This window comes from Melospiza melodia, chromosome 2 (genome assembly GCF_035770615.1).
Source record: "Melospiza melodia melodia isolate bMelMel2 chromosome 2, bMelMel2.pri, whole genome shotgun sequence".
NCBI classification, from domain to species: Eukaryota; Metazoa; Chordata; class Aves; order Passeriformes; family Passerellidae; genus Melospiza; species Melospiza melodia.
In genome coordinates, this window is record NC_086195.1 from 66757617 (window position 1) to 66770922 (window position 13306).

The following is a 13306-nucleotide window of genomic DNA, read 5'->3' on the forward strand; positions in this document are numbered from 1 at the left end:
CTAATAAAATGTAAAGGTTGTCCAAAAATGCAGCATGAAAATCACTTCTTCTTGGTGAGATTTCCACAAAGAGGAGGTACCAAGAGCAAGCATCTGACCTTGGACATGGGAGGCTACTGGTCTAGTGGGAGGTGTCCCTGCCCATGGGATTTGGGGAGAGGGGGGGTGGGGGGGTGGGTAGGTTGGAACTAAAATGACCTTCAAGGCTCCTTCCAACCCAAACCATTCTATGATTGTATGATTCCATAACCTGCTGTCACCAAGGAGAAGTACAAACTGGGTTACGGTTCTTGGAAGCAGAGAATTACAGTAAAGTATTTTGTGTAGCTCCTCCCCAAGCAGCATTTGAAATTCACTCAAATTAGGTCAGCTAGAGATCTAATTTGACAGCTGAAGATGCAAATTTGGCTGAAGAACACAAGATTTATTTTGTGCTTCTAAGAGCAACCTGCATTTAAATACCTCTTTTAATATCATGGAGGAGGGGAAAGTCTATATTTGATTTAAAGTCAAGATATTACTGCATGATGTAAATTGAGAGAAACCAGCAGTGCATAGTCAGCTTTATGAAAAAGTCAAACTCCTGAACCGAGGCTGCTGTCTCAGCATCTAAGCATTTCAATTGACCACAGCTTGTAAATTTCAACTTGGGTTTTACTCTTAGGAGCACCCTAAACAGCTGCATAGAGAACATTTCTGCAACAACCCTCTACCCATGAGTTTAGTTCAGCAAAGAACTGGGTGAATGATGGGGGTTGACACAGCAGGAAGGTATGCAAGTATGCAAAATGACAAAAGCGAACTGTTTTCACTGATCCAGGCCCTCAAGTATGTAGAACCATTATCATCATACCACTTTGTTTCATAACCATTTTGAATGTAGAACAGCTTTGGATAAGCTTTTTTTCCCCTCTCCTGTATTCATAACATTTAAAAGCACTTTAATTAGCTAATAAATAAACTTCTGTATACATAATTTAACTGAGTGTCTGTTTCACCCAATTTGGCAAAAACCCACAAGTGTACAGTAATCACCAAAACAAAAAGAACCCCATCAGCCATGATCTGCCAATGTAAGTAAAATGTAAACAAATGGCACAAATATTACTATGTTTTTAACCACTGAAAAATACATACAACTGTAATCTATCCTTTTAAGCAAAAATAATGCAGTTTAATAGAAAATCTAAAGTTATAGATATGTTTATATGGTTGTCAAAAAATAGCCATAGCTCTCTCTATATATACATATATACATACATACAGATATAGATATAGATATAGATATAGATATAGATATAGATATAGATATAGATATAGATATAGATATAGATATAGATATAGATATAGATAGATAATTTTAAACAGGATTTTAATTGGGAAAAGAAATTGATTGCCAACACACATTTCACTTTAAAAATGTTAGGGAAGGAAAATGAATCAATCCTTCTGGATTTCAGAGGCAATGCCCAAGATCTGGATAACCGGCTGATCCTAGTATCATTCAGGGGATTTAATTAATGAGATTAATTAAACACAGAACAGCAAAGCAAGAACAATCTGTAATTTGGTTGAAGAGGATCATGTTGAGTTGTTAAGGTTTTTAAAGTCCATCTTACAGGCTGCTTAGGGCCTCTGAAGCCCTTACATGTGGTATTAAAAGCATTAATTATTTTTTTTAAGCATTAAAATTGAGGCACCTCCTGAAACACAAGTTAACATATGCTGTTACAGAAATAGAGTTTTTGCTGCAAGATTACAAAGTCACTGTTTTTAATGGTTTTAATTTCATGGAATGACACAATTATAGAATGGCCTGTGTTGGAAGGGACCCTAAAGATCATCTCGTTCCAACCCACACCCCATGGGCAGGGACACCTTTCAGTAGACGTGGCTGCTCAAAGTCCTATCCAACCTGGCCTTGAACACTTCCAGGGATGGGGCAGCCACAGATTCTCTGTGTAGCCTGCACCAGTGCCTCCTAACATGATGTCTAAAGTATTGCATGGCTGGTTAATTTTATCATGTAGCCTTCAACAGCTCACCTGTGAAATATCCCTCAACAATCAAAACTTGGAAAATCTGTATTTAAGACACTGAAATATGTGCAGCTGCTGTAAGAAGTAGTTGAGGACTAACAATGAACCGCAAAATACACACACAGGAAAAAGAAAGGAAAAATTTAAAAAAAAAAGAAATTAATTATTTAGTCTGATGCAATGAATGATGCCTAAATGGCAACAGAATTAAAGCAAGCCAGGGACCATTTCTGCTAAGCATCAGGAAGAGCAGCCAGACTAAAAACCTCTCTGGCTTTTTGAGTATTGCCAAGAGAGCTGGTGAAAGCCACATCACGTAGACAAATGTTACAAGAGAGAGATCAGGTAGTGCTTTATAGGAAGTAATTCTGTCTTGGGAGGGGGCAGGATTGATTTCACCTCAGAAAGAAGTATGAAAAAAGAAAGAGCTGGGCACCTGTTTGGCTGCTGGAGACTTTAAATGGGATTCAGCAAAAGATGGTTGTTGCAGGATGGGGCTTCAGTCTGCTCCATTAGAGCATATTAACTGTGAACACACAATCAGGGAAACATGCTCCTTCCTGTGTGAAGCTCCTTCTGCTTTGGGTTTTGCCCACACCTGGCATGTAGCACTTTGCTCCACTGTGTCTTACTGAAATTCACATTTTGGTTTGAGGCAAAAATTCTAGTTTCTACGAAACACCTGAGCCCTGAGAAAGCAAGCAAACAAACATACAAACCCTCATAAAGTTGAGAATTCCAGACCTGGACACAGCCAAGCCCATGGCACTTGCTGCAACTCTACCTGCAGAACAGTTCTGTGCCTTGTCCCTTCTCAAGGGGACAACGTCGTGGAGGAAATCCAAATCCTACAAGTTCGTGCCTTTCTGTGTTATGGAGGCTGCAAACAAAACACTCTAGAAGCCTAGAAGTCACCTCTTGAAATACAAGATAAAAATAATAATAAACTAACTAAAGGGGGAGGGCAGAAACAACCAAAAAATAGTATTTAAGGGTTAAAAAAAACCCCAACAAATCACACCTCCACTAACCACTTACCCAGCTTTCAGCAGACAATAGGCACCAATGAGAGTTGAGTTTAGGAAGAATTTTGGACAAAATCCTTTGCAAGGATAGACTCACCCCTCCCTTCATATATCCCTGATGCACATTTACTTAGCTCAGCTCATCCTTTACCATCGAAGGTTAAACATTTGCAATACAGTCTCTGCACCCTATATGCTTATTTATGGCAATCTTAGAGAGGAAATCCCATGTTTTCCCATAGCTGCAGAACGGACCCACCTGATCTTGGACACTTACTTAATATGAACCCCTCCAAGTGAGCAGCACGTAAGAGGCTTAAATTCAGTCCGTGAAGCAAAGCATGGCGTGCCTGCCAGCAGCAATAGATCCCGAAATGAAGCGCCTGCGGGGCGGCACAGCAGCTTTTTCTTTCGAGACTACTGTGGTGCCTCTGGAAATTTCCAGCAGGCGTTTGGGGAAAGGCCGCTCACCCCGAGGCTGGCACGGGGGACGTGGCGACAAGCGCTGGCAGGGGACTCAAATTCCCGGCAGGCGTGAGGCAGGAAGCGACGGGTCACCCTTCCTTTCTGTCCTTGCGACAGAACTGCCATCGATCTGCCGGCGGCGTCAATGCTGGGAGACAGACATACTGACTATCCACCTTCAGAGCGCAGCTGCTTATCTGCCGCTTATTTATATTTAATTTATTTTTCATGTTCTGACCCTGCTTTGTTATGCACAGAAACGCTGTTCTGCCAGTGAGCCGCAGGAGGGATGGGGAAGCGGGAACGGGAGTTTCGTAACAGCCCTGGTGTGCTGTGGGTACCGTGGTGTGTGCTCATCCCTTTCCAAACCCGCACCTCCGTGCCCTTGAGCATCTCCCGGGCTGCTTGCTTAGGGATGCAGCTGGATGCAGGAGGCTTCGCGTAGGCTCTCTGCAGATGCTGAATTTACGCATGAAGAGAAGGGGTAGGGAGGCGGAGGTAGGGAAATAAAGCTGGTGCCCAGCTAGTAAAAACAAGGAGCGATATAAAGCAAAGGTCAGGTTCCTCCTGAGAGGAGAGGAACAAAAGCAGCAGCGCACAGCAGGGAGCAGGAGAGCGAAAAGAAGGTTAAGCGCTGCCGAAAGAGAACGGCTGACGACAAGATGGAGGGGGAGAGGGAGTGCAGAGCCACAGGGATGCGGCTCCAGCCAGGTCTGGAGAATAAAAGCCCAAGTGCTGCAGTGCTCAGCGCTCTCCTGGTGACGTTCAACACTTCTAGGCTCAGGGGCTGCTGGGTGGGCAGTGCAGATGGTCGGGAGGGCACTGCCACCGCCTGCCAGACAGGAGCCAGCTTGGGGTCTCAGGGCAGTGGGAGCACCACTTTTCCATCAAAGCTGATGGAACCCTTTGTGCAGTCCAATATAATATATCAATTCTGGCAGAGGTTTTCACTGATTTTCAATGTCCTTTCCCAGCACCCATTTAAGTATCACTTGGCATGCCTGGAATATCTTCCTGATACTCTTTATTTCCTTCATGGACCACTTTATTTTGTCCCTGAACAACTTCATGGCACACGTGGTAGCCACCACCTGCTCGATGGACACACGGGGTGGTTCAATAATCCAGTTTCCACCTCATCTCCCACTGACACCATTGTTTCCAGAGCATCCCTGCAATTAGAGGGCGGCTAATTCGCAGTACGGATGCTGCCGCACCAGAGCAAAACCCACTCAGAAATCACGCTAACAAGGTAGGCATCACCCAAAATTACACCCTCTGGAGGGCATATATGGCGCCCATCACCCAGCTGGACCCAGCTGGCTTCATGTCCCGGGTGTGGGCATACAGGGCTTGGATTCCCTGTGAATACTTTAATTTCGGAGATGTTGTATTGAAAGGGGGCAGGGGAATGTGCAAAGTTTGCAGAGCGGCGCTGAATCCGACCCTGTTAAGGACAACTGGAGGTACGGCTCCTCCCTGAATAATTCAGTCCACAATACTGAATTAGCTCAAAATGCTAAAAAAACCCCCAAATTCCCCTTCAGAAGGGGCTCGCCCGTCCTTCCCGCATCCCACAGCGGACCAGCTGCGCGGCTCCCGGCCGCCGGTCCCCGCTTCCTCCCCGTGCCTCTCTTTCCTCCCTCTCGGGGAATTCCGCTGGGGGTGCCCCCGGCCCTCCCCAGGCCCCCAGCCGGGCGGATCCCCCCCAGCCCCGCCGGGGACCGACCTGCGCCCCCTCCAGCCGCCGAGCTCCGCCGCTGGCCGGGCGGCGCAGGGAGGCGGAGGAAGCGGGGGGCGCGGCGCTCCGGCACGGCCCGGCACGGCTCGGCCCGGCCCGCTGGGAGATGTAGTTTCGCCGCCGCCCTCGGCCCTGCCCAGTGCTGCCCCGGGACTGCGGCTCGCAGCCGGCCACGCCGCATCCCGGCCCCGGCCGGAGGTAACGCGGGGCGGGCGGAAGGGAAAGGGGTGCAGGAGCGGGGCGGTCGGGGGGTTTGTGATCGCAGGGAAGGGGGGATCGAATGCTCGGGAAGTGGTGCAGTAGCGGAGGTCTGGGCTTGGGATGTAGGAGGGATGCTCAGGGGAAGGGATGCCGGAGGAGTTGTCGGGGAAAGAGGTGCAGGAGGGATGCTCGGCGTGAGAGATGCAGGAGGAACGCTCAGGGTGAGGGATGCAGGAGGGATACTCCGGTGAGAGGTGTGCTTGGGGTGAGGGATTCAGGAGGGATACTCGGGGTGAAGGGTGTAGGAGGGGTGCTCAAGAGAAGGGATGCAGAAGGAATAGTTGAGAAAAGGAGTCCTGGAGGGATACTCGGGATGAGGGATACAGAAGTGCTCGGGGTAAGAGGTACAGGAGGAGTGCTTGGGGTGATGAATGCTCGGGGTGAGGGATGCAGGAGGAGTACTCAGTGAGAAGTGTATAGGAAGGGTGCTCAGGGGAAGAGATGCAGGAAGGGTAGTTAGAGAAAGGGATGCTTGGGGTGTTGGGATGTACGAAATGAGGGATGCTCTGGGTGAGGGATGAGGTGGGCTGCTCAAGGGAAGCAGTGAGGGAGGGGTACTGGTGGAAAGTGTTGCAGAAGGGATGCTCAAAGACAAGAATGCTTGGCAGTCGGGATACAGAAGGTTTTTAGGGGTCAGGATGCAGGAAGGAGCTGAAAGTAAGGGCTGTTTGAGGGTTAGGATAGAGTAGGTGTTCTCAGGAACTGGGATGCTCCGAGGGAGGGATACTCAGGATAAAGGGTAGGGATGCTTGGGAGGGATACTCAGAGGGATGCTCTGGGGTTGCAGTGTAGCAGAGGGCTTGGAAGGAGGTTCAGGAGAGATGGTTGGGGTGAGAACTACCGAAAAGGCTGAGATGCAGGAAGGAGGCTCAGGGGAGGGATCCTTGTAGGGAGGAGTTTGGGAGAAAGGGCTGGGTTTTGGGATTCCCAGAGAGATGCTTGGACAGAGGTATGCTCTGTGGTCAGGGTGCAGAAGGGAATGGTGGAGGAGGGGTTCTTGACCATTTGGCATTTGGCTTTTTGGGAATCAGGCTATAGGTGAATGCTTGGAGGGAGAAATACAGGAGCAACATTGGAAAGTGGGGGTGTGTGCACTCCTCCACTCCCTGCAGGGCTTTACAAACCTGTTTACAAGGCAGCATCTTGTTATAACAAACTGGCCAAGACAGATTCAGGTTTTCCCCAGGGAAGCTGACCTGGGGAGAGACGCCTTGGGATGTTCCCATGTGATAGGGAGCCAAAGACTCTAAAAGTGAGGGTCAAATTCAGATTAGCTGAGACCCAATCCAGTTTCAGGTTAGATCTGCTCCAGTTGGACTTTGCAGGTGTTACTGAAGAGTGAAAGCAGATGCTGGAATATTTGCACTGCTATGATGTTTTCATAGCACTTTGGGAGCTCAACTAGACCATGCTGCATCTGGTGGCAGGGAAATTTCAACAGCATGCCCTACCTAGACTGAAAGGATGCAACTGAGCTTTCACCTGAGAAGGGGTCTCAAAATGCTTTGGGCACCTTTGTGATGGAGTCCATAAAGTTTATCATGGTCTCACTGTGCATTCCTGCTTTCTGAATTGGCAGATGCAAAGCCAAATATATTTGGGGCTGGAGGGAAACTGAGGTCTCAAATGGGCATCACTGCCTATTTTTCCTTTCCTGAAGGCACCACCAAAAATTGGAGATCTCTGTCTCCAAGCAGTGAATCAGTGTCTGATGAATCCAAGGCAGCGTTGGCAGTACCCGCCCTCAGTCTGGTATGCTTTGGTGAACAGGACGTGGTTTTTCCTTGGGTTATATCCAGGGTTTTAATTTCTATACAGAGACAAAAGCAGACAGAAACCTGAAGAAAGAAGAGTGATTTTAATGCTATAAATACCTTCAGGAAAACAGCCAGCTTTCCAGAGTAGATGTATTTACCATCTCCAGGGACATTGATAAAGAGGACCTTGGCCTGAAGGTCAGTGCAGGATCTGGGCACTCCCAGCATGAAGCCTTATGGAAGTAGGGTGTCACAGCCCAGGCTAAGAGCTCTAGCTAAGCAGGAAAGCAGAAGTCTTTTGGGGAAAGAAAAGGAAGATACCTTCAAGTGGAGGATGTGAGGAGGAAAACTGGGGAAAACTTACCTATTGCGGGCAGAACAGAGCTTTTGGCCATCTGATGTCAAATAAATTCAGAGAGATCAAAAGCAGCTGTGGTGGGTTATTTTTGTGTGGAGCTGGTGCTGGGCTTACCTGCAGAACCAGTGGTGTGTCACTGCTGGTCTGGTGGTTTGAGCAAGCCTTGCCTGATGACCCTTTCTCTCCTGCTGGTTTTCAAAGGAGAGAGGAACTTAAGTCCTTGTGTCTTGCTTTCTGTATCCGTACCAGGATGGTTGATAATAAGCTAGTGATGGTTCTGAGATGCTTTATTGGAAAAGGATACCAGTAGATACTAGAGATGTGTGTTTGTGGTTGTTGACTGAAGGGGAGGAATGGAGCTGGGAGGAGCAGTCTGCACAAAGAGAGGATGAAAGAGCCATAGGCTTTATTTGGTGGTGCACTGATTGCTTTGACATCCAGCCAAAGCCTTTTTTTTATTTGGTGACTGAGTACCAAACAGCGAAAAACAGAGCAAGAGAAGAAACTTGGGGATCTGTGTGCACCAAAGGGATCAAAGAAGAAGCACTGAAGAAATAAGAGTGCAGGATAGGGTAGGTAAGATAGATGGGTTGAGATAGGGCAGCCTGCCCAGCACTGTTGTCAGTTGGAGAGGGCTGATAGAATTGTAGGATGTGGTCAAACATATTTATGATGTTTTAGAGGAAAAAAAGAACCATGAAATACATGGCACTGTGGAAAAAAGGAAAAGGATCTGCAGTGATCTGTGGGTCTAAAGTATCAACAAATTTTTTAACAGGTAGGGACTACTATATGATAAATTTAGGCTGATTGCAAATAGGTATCTTCTGGTTGGTTATGTTTTTGAGACCTTTAAAAGAGCCTGGCCACAAGAGAGGAACTCATTGTTCCCAAGGTGGAGCTCCTGCATGCAAAGCCATGCAAAATGCCAGCAGTCCAGTTGGGTGACAATGCCTTAAATAAACCTTCACTCTCTGGAGAGAACTGAAAGCTACTGTCCTGCAGAGTGTGGGGACAGCCTCTTGCTCCAAATCTGCTACTGCCTGTGGTGCAGGGCAATGTCCTGTTCCAAATCTGCTGCCTGTGGTGAAGGACAATCTCCATCGGTGCTGTACTAAAGGGCAGTTCTGATTCCGAGGATAAAAAGCATGAAGAGCCTCGTCAGCCAAAAGTAATTAACTCTAGTGAGTAGGAGACACACAACAGGAATGCAATCTGCCACTGGAAAACAGTCTGGGGCAGGAAGCAAGGAATATGTGATCTCCTTGAAAAGCAAAGGTAAATTTAAAAAGGCAGATTATAATCATATGCAAAAAATTCAGCCAGTCTTCTGTGCTGGCATTTTTTTCCTTGTTATGACTGCAAATGGGTAGAGTCTCTTTTTCTTTTTCTAAAGGGCTATTTAATGGGATTTTTCTGCAGTTATTAGCTCTGATTTTCTGCTTAGATCTCATAAAAATTACCCTGGTGCTCTGCTCTGCCTTGCCACTTTATGGGGTTCAACTCAGCAGCTGAAAGCAAAGGACAGTGGAGCATTGCCATTAATGTATTTGCAGGTCTGGAGAGGCTTGGCTGCTGGCTCTATCATAGCCTATTCCATCTCCTTGTGAAAATGCTTTGGTCTAGATAGTTTTTAAGTCCCTTCCATCCATTCCATGATTCCATGGTCTAGATGTGCCTCAGTTTTCATATTGCTACAATAACATGGGTATCTATTAGATGTGGTAATGATGTGCAGGCTGTGGTTTCCCCTTCTTAGCTGGATGAACAGAGATGTACTTTGAACAAAGAAAAAACCTCTTTGCCTATGAATTCATTGGACATTTATTCTCCGCAAAAAAAAAAAAAAAAAAAAAAAAAAAAAAAAAAAAAAAAAAAAGTTATTACTACACAATTACTTCGATATTTCTGGAAAACAGACCCGGAGAGGTGACAACAGGGCTGGTCATTGCAGGAAGTTGTATACCAAGTCATGGCAAATTTTGTAGAAATTTTAGAGAACAGAGTATTTTTTGTGTCTATTTGATAGTGCCTATCAAGGCACTATGTGAGCTCCCTTTTATCCTGCAGCAGCTCAGCATGCTGCAGGATTGAGCCCTAATTGCCTGGCTGCCTGGAGGATGCAGCAGGAATAGCAGTAATGTCTTGGCTGACATAAAAGAAACTATTTTGGCAGGAGTTAAGGACAATAAAAGGTGAGTCTCATTTCTGCACTTCCCCACCTCCAGGGAGTTCAGGGGCGTAGATATTTTTCTTCTTTGTAAGTCAGAGGCAAACCACTTTATGTATCACTCTACATGTGGATGGTGGGAATTATTTTTCCTTCTTTAGTGGTATTTATCAAAGTCTCTATGAAGCTATTGTAGGAAATGTGCTGAATTTATTACTAAGGTTCCCTAAAGGTAAGGTACACTTTGCATCTATGTTTTCAGAGCTTTTTAAAGACCTAGGGTGTGGGAATTGGTACCACATTCTGCAAAAAGTACTAAGGAGACTTTACTGGAAATCTGCTGCTGGCAGGGATAAAGGAATGAATTGTTTTAGAAGGAATTGGATAGATTTCAATTGAAATGAATCCTAATTAAAGAAAAAGAATGGGCAGAAGAAAACTCTAAGTACAGCTCGAAACAGTACAGAGTATGAAAACTAGACACAAGCAAAGCCAAAGGTGATTTCATCCCGTGACTGCGTTTTGGGTTTTTTTGCAGTTTACCAGTTTGGAGAGTGACACTAAGCTGGCCAATGCTGCTCTTTGCTTAAGTTCCTTTTCTCTCTCTGGTTTCTAGAGTGTGTTTGAGTGTCTGTCCTTGCAGGGAGCCATCTTGTGGTCAGCAAGCATCTTTGATGTCAGTAAGGATTTTGAGATGATGCCCTGCACCATCCTTATATCACAGACAGATGTGTGGACTGCTAATTGGGTAGGAAGCAGGCTGAAACTATCCTAGGACCTTGCCTTTTACATACTTTTAATGCATGATGTGGAAAAGGAGATGAAATTAATTTTATCAAATTTGTGAGTGAGGCCAGAGTTGAGGAGTAGTCAATACTCTTGGGGACAGGGCTACCAAACAGGAGGGCCGGGACATGCTGTGGCTGATGTGAACCTCATGGAATTCAACAAGGACAAATGCAAAGTATTTTGGGGTGGACGCTGGGGATGTGCTCAACTAGGATGGACTAACCCCTTGAACTGTTGAAGGCTGGGCACTGACAGATAACAGCTCCAGTGCCTACAAGGAGGTTATTGAGGAGATGAATCCAGGAGTACAAGGCAGGTGGAATGAGAAAAAACAGGCATAAATTGAAACAAGAGCTTCCAACTGCAAATAGGGTAAACCTTCCCACAATGACCTAATTAGAACCGGAGCAGGTTGCCCAGGGTTGTTGTATTATTTCCATCCTGGAATATTTTCTAGACCTTAATGGATAAAGCCCTGAGCAGCTGGCGTTGATTTCAGCTGTTCAGGGTTTGGGCTAGAGACCTCCCAAGGTTCTCCTCATTCTGTGATTTTGCATGTGTTATTCCTGCCAGTCATTCACTGGGGTAGCAGAACAGTTTTGCCATTTCCTGGGATGTTTTCTTTTTCCCTCCAAAGCTCATATTGTGTACTCTGTGTTTTATGTGAGCTACAAAACAGATGGGAACCTCAATGTGACTCTTCAGTTTAATAATTAACTCTTTGACCTTCTATTTCATCCTTGTATGTTCCAGGAACTCTGTTCTCTTCATAGGCAGGAATGAGCCATTCCTCCCAGCTCTTCAGTGTGTTGTTAATGCTGGTGAGGAAGAAGTGCAAAAGGTTGTGCTACTTCAGGAACACTCATTATAGAAGCCTGATTGTCTGAATATTTAGTCTCTTTATTTCAGTATTAAACAGAGGAGAACCAGGGACCAGATCTCCAAGGTAGCATTAGCTGCTCGACAGTGAACCGTCCTTCCCTCTCCTGCAGTTCCCTGGGTTATTTATGACACACTTCCAATTTCTACAACAAATGAGACAGTGATCTTACAGACAACACTCCAAAGCACTTTACTCCTCCACTGCAAACCCTGACTCACTTTCCATGGAGGTCTTGGCGGGGAAAAAGTTAATATTAGCTGCTTAAAATAATATTGCTCTGAAAGCATCTGGAACTCTGCTTGTCTTGAATTAGCCTTCTTAATTCCTAGCCTTTGACATGTGAATGATCTTTTAGTTTAAATGCTTTTTTAGTGTAGTTTTAAGACTATAATATTTATTATTGCATATTACAAAGCCACTTAAATGTTGCTTTAATGTAATTCTCAGATTGTAATGTAGGGACTGGCTAACATCCTCCATCCTGGCCTTGTCTGGCCCACACCCAGGGAGCAGTTTGGTCTACCCTGATACACAGCAGAGCCATGGGCTTGTTTGTCCCCTCTCACTGACACAGGGTGGTTGGAGAGGTGCAGGTAGGACTGTATTAGCTAAAGCCCAGCCTTGTCCTGCAAAGCCCTTCACTGGTGAGGAGACCATGTACCCTTCACCACAGGGTCAACTCAGGTGGTTCTCCCTGTGTGTCTTCCAGGTCCTTATGTCCATATAAGTCATTATGATGTTTCCTGCTGACGAAGAAGGTCCTTTGGGACTTGTTTGCCTATTGACTGTGGAGGGAGTTTGTTTCAGCCTTGTCCTACTACACAATGTCAGACATGACCCTGTTGCACTCCAGGCAGCAATATTGAGGAAGCCCATCCTCCTGTTCCTTTCTGTCATCAGCCTGAGGAAGAACCAAGCCCTTTTAGGAGATGCAAGTTTATCTCAAATTCAGATGAAATTAGACTCTTTGCATCAAAACCTTGGTGAGGTTTGGCAATGCTAAAGTAGCTAAAAGCACCATCATAGTGGGGACAGTGGTGGGCAGCCATCCCACCTGAGAGAGACAGCGAGAGCACCCAACACCACATACACCAGGGGACTGTGGTGATTTGTGGGGTTAGGTCTAAAAGAGCTGTAGCCATTGTTTGACCATCCTGCCTGTGTGGTGTTTCCAAATCACTGTGCCTGGCTCAGCATGGATTGCTCCAGGGAAGTCATAGTGAGACATAACCAATGAGCACTGTAGATCCTCCTATCTCCTCCTGGCCCCTTATCTATATGCCAGATGACTGGGGTGTCTGGGATCAGTCTGGGAACCTGCAGAGAGGAGGTGAAAGGGCTACCAGCCTGACTGCAGGTAGTGCCAGTTTGTGTTTGGCCAAGGCAGCCCCTGAGCTACAGCAAGGACAAATGCTCCTCCTGATTTTGGACTGTCTGCAAGCCCCATCTGCTCTCCAGGTTGACTTTTAGCCTTTGCTGACACTGTGGTACTTTCTGTTGAGGTGAAAAGACATTATCTGTGGGATTTTGTCTTCTCCTTTTATCTTGTCCTCGTTTCCCACTGGTTTAATGCAGGCTGGTCCCTCAGGAGTCCTGCTTATATATTCTATCCTGGGGAAACAGTGTGATGGAGAGCAATAGCTCTGCCATGGCTTGTTGCAGTGAAGGCAGCAATAGTGCTTGATGGGAGAAAAATAAATCCAGCACATGAGCAGAGGAATGTATGAGTCAGCAGGCAGGGGCCAGAAAGGGCAAAGTGGTTCTTGGAGAGGAATTGCAATGTAGCCTGTGGTCATCGCTGGATTTGAGGTGGCTATA

General features: G+C 46.2%; 3 protein-coding genes across 6 annotated transcripts in view; 1 reads left to right on the forward strand and 2 right to left on the reverse strand.

Annotated features, from left to right (window-relative positions):
• The window catches only part of ALG8 (ALG8 alpha-1,3-glucosyltransferase), a 24787-nt gene extending 21312 nt beyond the window's left edge, over positions 1-3475 (reverse strand). The window contains exon 1 of the mRNA XM_063148721.1: positions 3342-3475. The gene's annotated coding sequence lies outside the window, so the exon portion shown is untranslated. The remainder of the gene's footprint in view (positions 1-3341) is intronic.
• Positions 1-5297, reverse strand: part of KCTD21 (potassium channel tetramerization domain containing 21) — a 13072-nt gene extending 7775 nt beyond the window's left edge. Inside the window, exon 1 of one of the 3 annotated variants that reach the window (XM_063148725.1) lies at positions 5259-5297. The gene's annotated coding sequence lies outside the window, so the exon portion shown is untranslated. Of the gene's footprint in view, positions 1-3323; positions 3483-5258 lie in introns of those variants that run through there. The other 2 variants (XM_063148724.1, XM_063148726.1) reach the window with 2 other exon arrangements.
• Positions 4664-13306, forward strand: part of USP35 (ubiquitin specific peptidase 35) — a 27129-nt gene continuing 18486 nt past the window's right edge. Inside the window, exon 1 of one of the 2 annotated variants that reach the window (XM_063148716.1) lies at positions 4664-4781. The gene's annotated coding sequence lies outside the window, so the exon portion shown is untranslated. Of the gene's footprint in view, positions 4782-5387; positions 5469-13306 lie in introns of those variants that run through there. The other variant, XM_063148715.1, reaches the window with a different exon arrangement.